The sequence below is a fragment of the Aotus nancymaae genome, unplaced genomic scaffold (genome assembly GCF_030222135.1).
Source record: "Aotus nancymaae isolate 86718 unplaced genomic scaffold, 86718_ANA_hifiasm-v0.15.2.pri h1tg000008l, whole genome shotgun sequence".
NCBI classification, from domain to species: Eukaryota; Metazoa; Chordata; class Mammalia; order Primates; family Aotidae; genus Aotus; species Aotus nancymaae.
Genome location: NW_026988419.1, coordinates 31,054,437 through 31,070,295, shown reverse-complemented (window position 1 = coordinate 31,070,295; position 15,859 = coordinate 31,054,437). Strand labels below are relative to the sequence as shown.

The 15,859-nt window shown below is 39.7% G+C and overlaps 1 protein-coding gene across 1 annotated transcript in view; it reads left to right on the top strand.

Annotated features, from left to right (window-relative positions):
* Positions 1 to 15,859, top strand: part of BMPR2 (bone morphogenetic protein receptor type 2) — a 178,525-nt gene that overhangs the window by 69,347 nt on the left and 93,319 nt on the right. The gene's annotated exons all lie outside the window — the stretch shown is intronic.

Here is a 15,859-nt window from a genome sequence, read left to right as displayed (position 1 = left end):
CATTAAGTTTTCCTGCTGTGTTTTCTTATAGCAGGTTTTTTTTGTTTGTTTGTTTTTGTTTTGCTTTGAGACAGGGTCTCACTCTGTCACCCAGGCTGGAGTGCATGGTGCAGTCATGGCTCACTGCCACCTCGACAGTGATTGTTTAAGCAATCTTCCCATCTCAGCCTCCTGAGTAGCTGGGACTATAGGCACGTACCACCATGCCTGGCTGATTTTTGTAATTTTTGATAATAGACAGGGTTTTGCCGTGTTGCCCAGGCTGGTCTCAAATTCCTGAGCAATCTGCCCACCTCAGCCTCCTAAAATGCTGAGATTACAGGCATGAGCCACCATGTCCAGCCTCTTCTAGCAGTTTTATAGTTTCAAGTCTTATGCTTACTTCTTTAATGTATTTTGCATTTTTAGTTAATTTTTGTTTATAGTGTAAGGGTCCAGCTTTTTTTTTTTTTTTTTTTTTTTTGGAATGTGGATATCCAGTTTTCCCAGCACCATTTATTGAAGAGACTATCCTTTCTTCATTGTGTAGTCTTGGCATGCTTATTGAAGATCATTTGACCATATATGCAAGAGTTTATTTCTGGACCCTATTCTGTTCTATATGTCTGTCTTTATGCCACTACCATGCTGTTTTGATTACTGTATGTTTGTAATATGTTTTCAAATCAGAAAGAATGAGGCTTCCAGCTTTGTTCTTCTTTCTTGGGATTGTTTTGAGATTCCATATAAGTACATAATTTTATTCATTTATTTATTTGAGACAGGATCTCTCTCTGTCCCCTAGGCTGGCATGCAGTGGCACAATCTCAGCTCACTGCAACCTTCGCCTCCCAGGCTCAAGTGATCCTCCCATGTCAGCCTCCTGAGTAGCTGGGACTGTAGGCACATACAACCACACCTGGCTAATTTTTGTATTTTTTTGTAGAGACAGGGTTTTGCCATGTGGACCAGGCTGGTTTCCAACTCCTGACCTCAAGTGATCTGTCCGCCTTGGCCTTTCAAAATGCTGGGATTACAGGCATAAGCCAACACGCCCAGCCCTGTATAAAGTTTTTATGTAGACTTGTTTTCAATTCTATTGATTATACATATATCTAGGAAAGTAGTTGCTGGGTCATATGACAACTCTGTTTAACCTTTTGAGAAACTTTAATACCTTTTTTCAAGGTGGTTGTACCGGTTTATAATGCCACCAGCAATATTGAAGATTCTAATTTTTCTATGCCCACAGCAACACTTGCTATTTGTTGTTTTCATTTAGCCATCCTAGTGCAGGTACTATTGTAATTTCCTGTTAAAGTTTGATTAATACAAAATAAAATTTATTCTTTTATGTTTCCAGCTGGTTAACTTTTGGCAAATGTACACAGTTATGTAACCACCACCACAATCAATAAAAACATTCTTATTATCCCCCCAGTCTTCCCTCTTGTCTGTTTGCCATTGCTCCTGCTCCCACCCCTCACTCCAAGCAACGGTTGATGTATTTTCTGTCCCTTTGGTTTCATCTTTAGTATTTGATATATATGAAATTAATTTATTAATTAATACAAGTTAACTAATATAGAATTAGCTATTTGTTTAGGAGCATATGTTACACTTTTTCATCTTTTTTTTTTTTTTTTAAAGAGACAGTCTTGCTCCGTCATCCAGGCTGGAGTTCAGTTATGATCCTAACTCACTGCAGCCTTGAATCTCTGAGCTTAAGCCATATTCTTGCTCCATCCATTTTAGCTGTGACTACAGGCATGCACCCCCACACCTGGCTAATTTTAAAATTTTTTGTAGAGATGGGTTCTCATTGTGTTGTCCTGACTGATCTTGAACTCCTGGCCTTGAGCAATCTTCCTACCTTGGCCTCTCAAAGTGTTGAGATTACAGGCGTGAGCTACTGCATCCAGCACTTTTCCGTCTTTAAAAACAAAAGCAAATGACGATCATACTAAATTAGACATTTTTGTATTTGTCTCTAATATTTCATATATGTATGTAGTCATATATTGTGTAGTCTTTTGTGTCAAGTTTATTTCTTTTTATTGCTGAATAGTGTTTATGCTTTTGTGAGCAATGCTGCTATGAATGAATATCTTATATACTGGTATTGGTGTGAAGGTATGTATTTGTTTCTTGTAGTATTTAAGTGAAAATTACTGGGGTGCAAGGTAAGTATATGTTTGCCTTTGTTAAGAAACTGCCCAACTTTTTTCCAGAGTGCCTATACTGTTTTGCATTTCCACCACCAAAATATGAGAGTTCCAATTGCTCCATATACTTGCCTGGGTTGTTTTTTGTGTTAGTGTTGGTGTATGTAGTTACATCAAGATTTTTTAAGACTTTAGTTAGGTGTGTTCTATATGTGAAACACTTTTGTGTTGAAATGTTTTGTGGAGATCACCAGTGATTTGTAGAACACTATAGATGTTCTTAACTGTTCTGTGTAATTTTGGATGATATGGTTTAATTTACTTCTTTTCCTCTAGAACTAACTCTACATTTGGAAGTAGTATGTCTTATTTTTTTAATATTCAATAACAAAATCAAATAATCTTCTTAGTGAATTAGACTTTATTTATTTATTGAGACAGAGTTTTGCTCTTGTTGCCCAGGCTGGAGTGCCAATCTCGGCTCACTGCAACCTCCACCTCCCAAACCCAAGCAATTTTCCTGCCTCAGTCTCCTGAGTAGCTGGGATTACAGGCGTGTGCCACCACGCCCAGCTAATTTTGTATTTTTGGTAGAGGTGGGGTTTCACCATGTTTGTCAGGCTGGTCTCGAACTCCTGACCTCAGATGATCCACCACCTCGGCTTCCCAAAGTGCTAGGATTACAGGTGAGAGCCACTGCACTTGGCCTAGACATGTTTTAAAGAGTAGTGAGTATGTACATACTAGCTCTGTTGCATCAACATATATTTATTTATTTATTTTTATTTGTATTTATTTATTTATTTGTTTAAGACAGAGTCTCACCCTGTCACCTAGTCTGGAGTGCAGTCGGGCGATCACAGCTCACTTCAGCCTCTACCTCCCAGGTTCAAGCAGTTCTTCTGCCTCAGCCTCCCGAGTAGCTGGGACCACAGGCATGCACCACTATGCCTTGCTAATTTTTGTATTTTTAGTAGAGATGGGGTTTCACCATGTTGGCCAGGGTGATCTCGAACTTTGATCTCAGGATTCACCCACCTTGGCCTCCTGAAGTGCTGGGATTACAGGCATGAGCCGCTGCACCTAGCCATACGTTTTTAAAAATGGAGTTACATTATGCTGGTGTCTTTTCCCTTTAAAAATATATCGTAGATTGGCCAGGCACGGTGGCTCACGGCTCTAATCCCAGCACTCTGGGAGAGGCCAAGGCAGTCGGATCACGAGGTCAGGAGTTCGAAATCAGCCTGGCCAACATAGTGAAACCCCGTCTCTACTAAAAATACGAAAAAATTAGCTGGGCGTGGTGACGTGTGCCTGTACTCCCAGCTACTCAGGAGGCTGAGGCAGGGGAATCGCTTGAATCTGGGAGATGGAAGTTTCAGTGAGCTGAGATCGTGCCTCTGTACTCCAGCCTGGTGACAGAGCAAGACTGTCTCAAGATAAATAAAAAAATAAATAATTAAAAAAAATTTACATATAGTAGATTTTGCCACCATGTCAACAAATCAAATCTAAACAATTTTTCATGGCTGTGTAGTATTTTATTTTGGGGTATATTATGATTTTGATAACCTAAATACATTGGTAGAGAGCTGATTACTGGCTGGGTGCAGTGGCTCACGCCTGTAATCCCAACACTTGGAGAGGCCGAGGTGGGAGGATTGCTTGAACCAGTTTGTGTAACATGGCGAGACCCCATTATCTACAAAATGTGTTTATAAAACGACAGTCATGGTGGCATGTGCCTGTAGTACCAGTTACTCCAGAGGCTGAGCTGAGAGGATCCCTTGAGCCCATGAGTTCGAGGCTGCAGTGAGCCGCTACTGCACCATTGCACTCCAACTTGGGTGACAGAGCAAGACCCTGTCTCACACACACAAAAAGAGAGAACTGATTACCAGTGTTTACTATTATAAATATGCTCCAGAAAGTACACTTATATATATTTATATATTTGTTCTTTTTTTAATATAAAAATTTGAAAGAGAATTTGGGGTCTTAGGAACAGCTTTATTTAAAATTGTTATTTTATGATACTCTCCAGGAAGGTTATAGAAAATTATGTAGGTTAAGAATATTTCTAGGATATTCAAAATTTAGATCTCTTTTAAGAGTAGCTAATGAGGATGGCCACCCATTGCAACATGGGTTGAAAAATAGAGTCATCCAAAGCCATCTCATGGAATTCTTATTTATTTGTTTATAGGTTTATGACTTGTGTATTTACATCATTAGAATATAAACACCTTGAGGGTAGGTGGGCACTGTCTTACTCTTAACATGTTTCCTGGTTTGGAATACTGCCTGGCACATAACAGGCACTTAATAAGTATTTGACTGTTTAATGACTGATTTTTATGTAGACTCCAGGGTATATATAAGCCTCTTAGAGGCTTGAACCTGGCTTATCTGCTTTTCTGCGGTTTAACTGTTGCTCTAAATTAGGGGAGAACAATATATCTTATTGCTGTTTTTAGAGAGCTTGGATTACCAGATATATTTTGTCAGCTTAGAATTGGGGGAGGTATCTGTGTGTGTGGGTGTGTGGGTGTGTGTGTGTTTGTTTTAATCAGTTTTGGCTACCTTTCTCTTTAGGTGTCTGTACAAAAAAGAGTTAACAGGCCTGGGCCAGGTGTGGTGGCTCATGCCTGTAATCCCAGCACTTTGGGAAGCTAAGGCGGGCGGATTGCCTGAGGTCAGAAGTTGGAGACCAGCCTGACCAACATGGAGAAACCCCGTCTCTGCTAAAAATACAACATTAGCCAGGCATGGTGATGTATGCCTCTAATCCCAGCTTCTTAGGAGGCTGAGGCAGGAGAGTCGCTTGAACCCGGGACGTAGAGGTTACAGTGAGCTGAGATTGTGCTATTGCACTCCAGCCTGGGCAACAAGAGCGAAACTCCATCTCAAAAACAAAAATGAAACAAACAAACAAACAAAAACAGGCTTGAGACTGCTATCCTTAGAACGGCCTGCTTGCAACTTGGCCCTTAGCTGGCATCTAGGAATTTAGATTTGGGGAGTGTTCCCACCATTCCCAAACTGCTAAGAGTTGTTTACTATGCCTAAAGTGTTTGTGCAAACAATATGGAAACAATATGGTTTCTATTGAATGCCTCCCTTTCTTCTGGGAATTTTGATACCTGCTAGGCTAAGTATGCCTATGTGACCAACCCCCGAATAAAAACTTGGGACACTGAGTCTCTAATGAGCTTCCTTGGTTAAACATCATTTCACTTCTGGAGGAATTAAATGCACCCGATGTAACTCCGTGGGGAAAAGACTGTTGAAAGTTTAAACCTGGTTTTCTCCTGACTTTAATTCGTATGTCTTTTCCTGTTGCTGATTTTGGTTTGTATTATTTTACTGTAATACATTATAGCCTTGAGGCCGGGCGCAGTGGCTCACGCATGTAATACCAGCACTTTGGGAGGCTGAGGTGGGCAGATTGCCTGAGATCAGGAGTTCGAGACCAATCTGGCCAACATGGTGAATACCCATCTCTACTAAATACAAAAAAATTAGCCAGGCATGGTGGCATGTGCCTGTAATCCCAGCTACGCAGGAGGCTGAGGCAAAGGAATTGCTTGAACCAGGAAGGTAAAGGTTGCAGTGAGCCGAGATTGTGCCACTGCACTCCAGCCTGGGTGACAGAGCGAGACTCCGTCTCAAAAAAGAAAGAAAAAGAAAAGAAAAGTACATTATAGCCTTGAGTACGACTATGTGCTGAATTTGGTCTCAGTGATCTCCAATACAACATCAAATTTCAGGACATCCTGACAGGTACATTATGAAGATTTTATATCTTTTTTTCTACTATGATCTTTTTCTGATATCATGAGAATGCTCAGCAGAATGACAGTTTAATCTGTTGTTTTCTGGATATAGGAATATATAAATTAAGGGATAAATATTTCATTTTTGAAAGGATTATTTGCTTTACAAAAGATTTCACCGTAACATTGGAAAAATACGAGACTCTCGATTTATTATAATTGAATTTAGAAATTTGAGTTTACACCAAATTTTATAGGGACAGTTATGTTAGATTAAGATACTCTGTTTTTCATATATTTCACAACAGAATTTATGATACTCTGAAATTTCAGTTGTATTTGTCCTGAGAAGTTTGTCTTTTGGGAAAGGAATACTGTTGCTTCAGTTATTTAGTTATTTGCCCCATTACTGTAAGGTTCCTGTGTTTTTTATTTTAGATAGTTCATTTTGACACTTAGATAAACAGAAGCCAAACACACAAGCATGCCCAGAATTAGTCCCTGAACTTCATTCCAGGGTAAAGATAAGGCATTTAGACTTCTCCAGTACAGATAAATATATTACAACTACTGAAAAATGGGTGTTATGTGACTTTTGTATTTTTAGATATAAAATGACAGTGAAGGTCTTAAAATATTTCTATCAACAAAACTGAAGGGAAAATTTATATTCATCCATAGATCCTACTTTTCAATTATAGATTAAGCCCAGGATTCTGTGACTCAGTAATGCCTTTTAATAATATGAATGAAAAATATTTAAATTCCCTGAACTATATGTTACCTTGTTCAGCTCTAATTGTGTCTTGCCTTTTAAAAAATGGACTTTATGGCCAGGCGCGGTGGCTAATGCCTGCAATCCTAGCACTTTGGGAGGCCGAGTGGGGTGGATTGCCTGAACTCAGGAGTTCGCGACCAGCCTAGGCAACACAGTGAAACCCTATCTCTACTAAATTAATACAAAAAAAGTAGCCAGGCGTGGCAGTGTGCGCCTGTAGTCCCAGCTACTTGGGAGGCTGAGGTAAGAGAACTGCTTGAACCCAGGAGGCAGAGATTGCAGTGAGCCGAGATGGCGCCACTGCCACTGCACTCCAGCCTGGGAGACAGAGCCAGATTCCATCTCAAAAAAAAAAAAAAAGGGAGGCCGAGGCGGGTGGATCACGAGGTCAAGAGATCGAGACCATCCTGGTCAACATGGTGAAACCCCGTCTCTACTAAAAATACAAAAAATTAGCTGGGCATGGTGGCGCGTGCCTGTAATCCCAGCTACTCAGGAGGGTGAGGCAGGAGAATTGCCTGAACCTAGGAGGCGGAGGTTGCGGTGAGCCGAGATCGCGCCATTGCACTCCAGCCTGGGTAACAAGAGCGAAACTCCGTCTCAAAAAAAAAAAAAAAAAAAAAGGACTTCATTGAGGTATAAACTGCATATATTTAAAATGTACAGTTTTGATGAGTTTTTATAATTGTATGTAGTCATGAAACTCCCCATCATACTCAGCATATAGTACATTTTTATCATCCCCCAAAGGTTCCTTATGCCTCTTTGTATTCTGTTTTCCCCTTGCCCTTAGCACCAGGCAAGGACTGATCTGCTAGAGATTACTTTGTATTTTCTAGGATTTCATATGAATGGAATCTATATGCAGTTGTGTGTGATGTCTTTTGCTTTGCACAATGTTTTTGATATTATCCATATTGTTATGTATATCAGTAATCTATTCCTTTTATTGCTGAATAGTTACTTAGGTGGATATCACATTTTGTTGATCTGTTCACCAATATATGAACAGTTGTTTATATATTATAAACAAACCACTATTGTATGAGTTTTTGTGTGATACATGATTTCATTTGATGGCATGCTCTGTATTTTTGTTTTTTTTTTTTTTTTTTTTTTTTTTAAAGCAGAGATTGGTTCTAGTAGCCAGGCATTGTGTCTTGTGCCTGTCATCCCAACTGTTCCAGAGACCAAGGCAGGAGGATCACTTGAGCCCAGGAGTTCAAGTCCAGCCTGGGCAACATAGCAAGACTCTGTCTCTTAAATAATTGGTTCTAATAGTTCTTCTTGTTAGTGCCAAAGGGGGAACGAAGCACAGCAATCATTTACTTATTCAGTAAATACTTATTGAATGCCAAGTATAATGCCATGTGCTAAAGACACATTGGTGAACAAGGACTCAGCCCCTGCTCTTATTTAGCTTATACTTTAATAAATAAGCTAAGCACATTACAAGTAGTAAGAAATATGGGGATTGTGTGAATAAGTATAGAATGTTATGGAAGTTTATGATAGAGAATCCCGCCTCAGTGGTCAGGGGTGATTAGAGTAGGATTCTCAGAGAAATGTTTAAGAGGAACAGGAAGAATCCGGGCACGGTGGTTCACACCTGTAATCTCAGCACTTTGGGAGGTTGAAGTGGGTGGAATCATGAGATCAGGAGATTGAGACCATCCTGGCTAACACGGTTAAACCTTGTCTCTACTAAAAATTCAAAAAATTAGCTGGGCGTGGTGGCACATGCCTCTAGTGCCAGCTACGTGGGAGACTGAGGCAGGAGAATCACTTGAACCCTCGAGATGGAGGTTGCGGTGAGCTGAGATTGTGCCATTGCACTCCAGCCTGGGCAACAAGAGTGAAACGCCTTCTCAAAAAAGAAGAAAAAAAGGAACAGGAGGTAAATAAATGAGGCATTCCAGGTAAAGAGAACAGATGCATGAAGGCCTTAAGATGAAAAAGAGAATGGCACTTTATGTGTGCTATTTGGATAAGACTGGAGGGATTTGCAGTTTCTAGATTATGTGGGTCCTTGTACAACATCTAAAGGATTTTGAAAATTTTCCTGAAGTGGTAGGAAATCACTAAAAGGTTTCAAGCAAGGAAGTGACGTGGTCAAATTGTGGATCTTATTGTTGCAGCTTAACATGTAGTGTCATTGTTTTTTTAGTTTTTATAATCTGTTTATTTCCAGAAATTCTGCCCATTATTTAAAATTCTGTTACTTCTAATAATAATTTTTAGTAATGCTAGGTATATACCCAAAAGAAAGGAATTCAGTATATCAAAGAGATATTTGCACTGCCCTGTTTGCTTCAGCAATGTTCACAATAGTCAAGATTTGGAAGCAACCTAAGTGTCCGTCAACAGGTGAATGAATAAAGAAAATGTGGTACATATACACAGTGGATACTATTCAGCCATAACAAAGAATGAAATTCTGTCATTTGCAACAACATGGATTGGAGGACATTATGTTAAGTGAGCCAGGCACATAAAGACAGACTTTGCATATTCTTACTTGTTTGTGGGAGCTCAAAATTAAAACAAACTAATGGAAATAGAATAGAAAGATGGTTACCAGAGGCTGAGAAGAGTAGTGGCAGAGGGAATGAAGACAGGGCAGAAGTGGGGATGGTTAACGAGTACAAAAATATAATTAGATGGAATGAATAAGATCTAATATTTGATAGCACAACAAGGTGACTACAGTCAACAATAACTTATTGTACATTAAAAAATCTAGGAGTATAATTGGATTGTTCATAACATAAAAGATAAATGCTTAAGGGGATGCATATGCCATTTACCCTGATGTGATTGTTAAAGCATTGCATGGCTGTATCAGAAATTTCATGTATCTCATATATACCTACTATGTACCCACAAAAATTAAAAATAAAAAAATTTTTAGGAATAGATGTTATCAAGAAGATGAGTAAAATGTTACTGTAAGACTGGGACCACTACTTACTTTGTTATTTTCTTATTTCTGAATAAGTAAAAAAATTAAAAAAAATTTTTGTTTTTGAGATAGGGTCTCCGTCAGCTGGAATACAGTGGCATGAACTCAGCTCACTGCAGTTACCACCTCCCGGGCTCAAGTGATCCTCCTATCTCAGCCTCCCAAGTAGCTGGGATTGCAAGCACACACCACCACACCTGGCTGATTTTTTGTATTTTTGGTAGAGAGAGGGTCTTGCCATGCTGCCTAGGCTGGTCTCAAACTCTTGAGCTCAAGCAAATTGCCGACCTTGGCCTCTCAAAGTTCTGGGATTACTGGGGTGAGCCACTGCGTCTGTCCCTGAATATGTAGAATTTAGATATCCAGATACTACTGGAATACTAAAGTTTTAAATTCCCATTTATGTAAGAAAAGGCTACTTGCTGGAAGTAAATTGGGGGAGAAGGCAAGAGGCCTGGTGTATGATTTTTGGTTATAGTTCATAACCAAGTAACTTACCTAGTAACTTCTTATCTAGTTACTTGTTATCTAATAACTTGTTAGGTTTTTGAGCATTCATTTATAGTACTTGCTCTGAGGCTATGAAAAGAAAGTCTTTTTGGAGAAGTAGGGATTATCAGACCAATTTACAGTTGTGCTTTAGTGGACAAAACCAAAACACGATTACAATTTGACTATTTTGTTTATATACAGTGCCTAGTATATTTATATAAACTATATAGAGCTGCGCTATCTAAAATAGCACTAGAGACAGATGTGGTTATATTAGTTGGTCTGGACTGCCACAACAAAATACAATAGACTCGATGTCTTGAGACAACAGCAATTTATTTTTTCACACCTCTGGAAGCTGAGAAGTCCAAGATCAAGGTGCTAGATGATTTGGATCCCTGGTGAGGGCTCTATTCCTGGCTTGCAGATGGCCACCTTCTCTCTGTGTCCTCACATAGCATAGAGAGAGGAAGCAAGCTCTGCGGTGTTTATTCTTACAGGGTACTAATCCTATCTCATGACGTTCTTGAAACCTAATTACTTCCAGAGGCTCCATCTCCAAATAACATCACATTGTGGGTTAGGTTTCAATACGTGAATTTGAGGGAAACACAATTCAGTCACTGGCAATTTAAATTTCAATTTCAATTAATTTAAATTAAAACAATATTAAAAATTCAGTTCCTTAGTCACTAGTCATATTTCAAGTGCGTAATATCCAAATAAGGTGACTGAGAGTGATGGTTCACACCTTAATCCTAGCACTTTGGGAGGCCAAGGCAGGAGGATTGATTGAGCCCAAGAGATTGAGACCAGCCTGGGCAACATAGCCAGACCCCATCTCCATCCAAAAAAATAAAAAATACAACTACTGGCTACTGTATTGGACAATGTAGATTATAGAATATTTCCATTTTCACAGAAAATTATATTGGATAGTGCTGATGTCATATATGGAAGCTTGTCGTGATAGTTATTGATCACATGAAAGAGGTTAGTGCTATTTTGAGTGAGAAACAATGCTGTGATTTTGTCTTACTTGAAATCTGCCTTCCTCAGTAAAAATCTATTATAATGAACTCCATTTAGAAGTGGAGAGTGTTTTGTTTGTGGGGAATGATTAGTTTTATTTTAAAGTGATTTTTGGCCCAAAATGATTCATTTTATTTTTAAGTGTTTTTGGGCCCAACTATTTGCTGTATTATTTTCATGGTATGTTCTTTTGTGTACTTTTTATTTTAAAATTAAGAGTAGTATTGCTAATTACTTGTTTGAGATCTCATCACAAAGGACACTATTATTGGTTCTATTTATATAGCACTTTCCTTTTTTTTTCTTTTTCTTTTTTTTTTTTTTTTTAAGAGGGAGTCTCACTCTGTCACCTAGGCTGGAGGGCAGTGGCATGATCTCCGCTCACTGCAACCTCCCTCTCCTGGGTACAAGCAATTCTCCTGCCTCAGCCTCTGGACTAGCTGGGACTACAGGCACCTGCCACCACACTCAGCTAATTTTTGTGTTTTTAGTAGAGATGGGATTTCACCATATTGATCAGGCTGGTTTCAAGCTCCTGACCTCAGGTGATCTACCTACCTCGGCCTCCCAAAGTGCTGGGATTACAGGTGTGAGCCACTATGCCCAGCCTATACGGCACTTTTCTTTTTTCTTTCTTTCTTTCTTTCTTTTTTTCTCTTTCCTTCTCTTCCTTCCCTCCCTTTCTTTCTTTCCCTTCCCTCCCTCCCTCCCTTCCTTCCTTCCTTCCTTTCTTTCGACAGAGTCTCGCTCTGTCCCCAGGCTGGAGTGCAATGATGCGATCTCAGCTCACTGCAACCTCTGCCTCCCGGGTTCAAGCAATTCTCCTGCCTCAGCCTCCTGAGTAGCTGAGACTACAGGCACGCGCCACCATGCCCAGCTAATTTTTTTATTTTTAGCAGAGACAAGGTTTCACTATGTTGGCCAGGCTAGTCTCGAACTCCTGACCTCATGATCCACCTGCCTTGGCCTCCCAAAGTATAGGCATGAGCCACCGCTCCCAGCCTTATGTTCATGATAAATGAGTATAGCTCATTTATCATGAACATGACATAATAGTTTTTCATGACTATTATCTATTTTCAGTGATTTCTTCATCAATATATACTTATAATAACTTTTTTTAGAATAGAAGAAACAGAAAAATGACATAAAGATACATTATTTTTAGCAAGCAATAATATAAAGATATGTTATATTATTTGTAGCAAGGGTTATATACAGAGAAAGAGATAGAGAGATAAAGTACTATAGATAAGCCATTAAAGTTTTTGGAAACCTATGCTAATTTTCCTGTGTCATACTTTCATTTTTTCCCCTAACATCAAATAATAGAATGAGACACTTCTACTCAAAGGACAAGAAAGACATAGGTTGCAAATCTGACTTTTTTGTTTTTGTTTTTGTTTTTTGAGATGGAGTTTTGCTTTGTCACCCAGGCTGGAGTGCAGTGGCATGATCTCGGCTCACTGCATGCAGCCTCCACCTGCCAGGTTCAAGCAATTCTCCTGCCTCAGCCTCCCAAGTAGCTGACATTACAAGCACCTGCCACCACACCCAGCTAATTTTTATAGTTTTTAGTAGAGATGGGGTTTCTCCATGTTGGCCAGGCTGGTCTTGAACTCTTGACCTCAGGTGATCTACCTGCCTCAGCCTCCCAAAGTGGTGGGATTATAGGCGTGAGCCACCGCTCCTGGCCTTGACTTGTTTTTGAAGTAAATGATTGACACCTTCAGTTTAGATGATATGGTAACACATGGATAATTCTGTATGAGGATACCTTCTTATTATTTTTTTGAGACGGAATTTTGCTGTTGTTGCCCAGGCTGGAGTGCAATGGCGCGATCTCGGCTCACCGCAACCTCTGCCTCCTGGATTCAAGCAATTCTCCTGCCTCAGCCTCCCTAGTAGCTAGGATTACAGGCATGTGCCACCACTCCTGGCTAATTTTGTGTTTTTAGTAGAAACAGGGTTTCTTCAAGTTGGTCAGGCTGGTCTCGAACTCCTGACCTCAGGTGATCTGCCTATCTCAGCCTCTCAAAGTGCTGGGATTACAGGCATGAGCCACCGCACCCGGCCATAATAATACTTTTTGTTTAAAGCATTTATTTGCCGTATCTGTAATACTAATTTTTAAAAATATTGAGCTGGACAGAGTTGCCTGCAATCCCAGCACTTTGGGAGGCCAACGCAAGAGGATCGCTTGAGTCCAGGAGTCTGTGACCAGCCTGGGCAATATAGCGAGACCCTGTGTCTACAAAATTATAAAAATTAGCCAGGCTTGATGGCATGTACCTGTGGTCTCAGCTACTCAAGAGACTGAGGTGGAAGGATCACTTGAGCCCAGGAGGTGGAGGTTGCAGTGAGCCAAGTTTGTGCCATTGCACTCAAGCTGGGCGATAGAGTAAGACCCTGTCTCAAAAAAAAAAAGAAAAAAAAATTTTTTTTTTAATTGAATGCTTAATGCTCTTTATTCTTTGTTAGTGTGCACAGTTAGAATTTGGCCTCTGATCTATTCTGTCAGATTTTCCTCTTTATCCTGTATGTATCTCTGAGTTTAACAGATGTTTAGAGTAGACGATAACCAGTGGTGATTGTTTCTTTCATGTGCACATTTATCTTTATTCAAAAAGCTGGCTTTCTTTTTATTTGACATGTGTATTTTTTGCATTCTCTAAACCAATTTTCTTATACATTTGGGGTTTCAACTTGTTTCTGCCTATAAGCAGACTTATTTATAATTACAATTTGTATGCCTGCCAAATCTTCCCTGTGTACAAACTGGTTATCACTAGGTTCTAAAAAGTTTTTATAGAGTTAATTTGAAAAACTGTTCTTCATAATTGTGTACAGTTTCTAGAGTTTTACATTTATGGACTTACCTTGCATGCAATATCTTGAAGATAGAAAAAGTGTAGGCTGTTCTCAAAATGTTGGAGTGAGAAAGTAAGATGTCTTGCTGCCAAATATAAAGTTGTTTTTATACTGTCTCTTTGCTCAAAACCCTTTTTATTTTTCTCCTTTAAGCCTTCCTTTTTGATTGAGTGGACTCTCTTCTTTTCTAAGGTTATAGTTTTTTGGATACTTGTTTAGCAAACTTTTTGTCAGCTATTTGGCAACTCACTTCCACAACCCTCACACTCCTCTTTTTACCTAATTTTAGTTGTTTGGCAAACATCTGTAATTTTGTACAACTTTGGCAAAAATGATTTATCAATGTAGCTGTATACCTGTTAAATAAAAATAATAGAAATTATACATCATGAAAAATGGAACCTTATTAAGAATTTTCTTTAAATTTAACTTTTAAGTTCAGGGGTAAATGTGCAGGTTTGTTATATAGGTAAACTTGTCGTGGGTGTTCGTTGTACAGATTGTTTTGTCACCCAGATATTAAGCCTAGTATGCATTAGTTATTTTTCCTGATCCTCTCCCTCCTCCCACCCTTTGGTGGCCCCAGTGTATGGGGTTCCCCTCTATGTGTCCATGTGTTATCATCTTTTAGCTCCCTTTTATAAGTGAGAACATGTGGTATTTGGTTTTCTGTTCCTATTAGTTTGCTAAGGATAATGGCCCCAAAACAATGCAAACTCTGGAAAACAACCTAGACAATACCATACTGGACATAGGAACAGGGAAAGGTTTTATGATGACACCAAAAGCAATTGCAACAAAAGCAAAAATTGACAAATGGGATCGAATTAAACTTAAGAGCTTCTGCATGGCAAAACGAACTATTAACAGGGTAAACAGACAACCTACAGAATGGGAGTAAATTTTTGCAAACTATGCATCTGACCAAGGTGTAATATCCAGCCTCTAGAAGGAGCTTAAACAAATTTTCAAGAAGAAAACAACCCCATTAAAAAGTGTGCAAAGGCCGGGCGTGGTGGCTCACGCCCGTAATCCCAGCACTTTGGGAGGCCGAGGTGGGCGGATCATGAGGTCAAGAGATCGAGACCATCCTGGCCAACATGGTGAAACCCTGTCTCTACTAAAAATACAAAAAAATTAACTGGGCGTGGTGGTGCACGCCTGTAGTCCCAGCTACTCGGGAGGCTAAGGCAGGATAATTGCTTGAACCCAAGAGGCGGAGGTTGCAGTGAACGGAGGTCGCCCACTGCACTCCAGCCTGGCGCCTGGTGACGGAGTGAGACTCTATCTCCAAAAAAAAGGAAAAAAAAAGTGGGCAAAGGACATGAATAGATACTTTTCAATAGAAGACATACATATGGCCACATCATATGAAAAAAACAGCTCGATATCACTGATCATTAGAGAAATGCAAATCACCTGGGTGCAGTGGCTCACATCTGTAATCCCAGCCCTTTGGGAGGCCTAGGTGGGCAGATCACAAGGCCAGGAGATTGAGACCATCATGTCTAACACAGTGAAACCCCATATCTACTAAAAATACAAAAAATTAGTCGGGCATGATGGCATGCCCCTACAGTCCTAGCTACTCGTGAGGCTGAGGCAGGAGAATTGCTTGGGTCCGGAAGGCAGAGGTTGTGGTGAGCAGGGATTTTTGCCATTGCACTCCAGCCTGGGCAACAAGAGCAAAACTTCGTCTCAAAAAAAAAAAAAAATTGACACCACATAGCCTAGTTTTTAAACTTTATTGAAGTATAATTTATACCTAAAGTTCACTCATTTTAAGTGAACAGTTTTTTTTTTG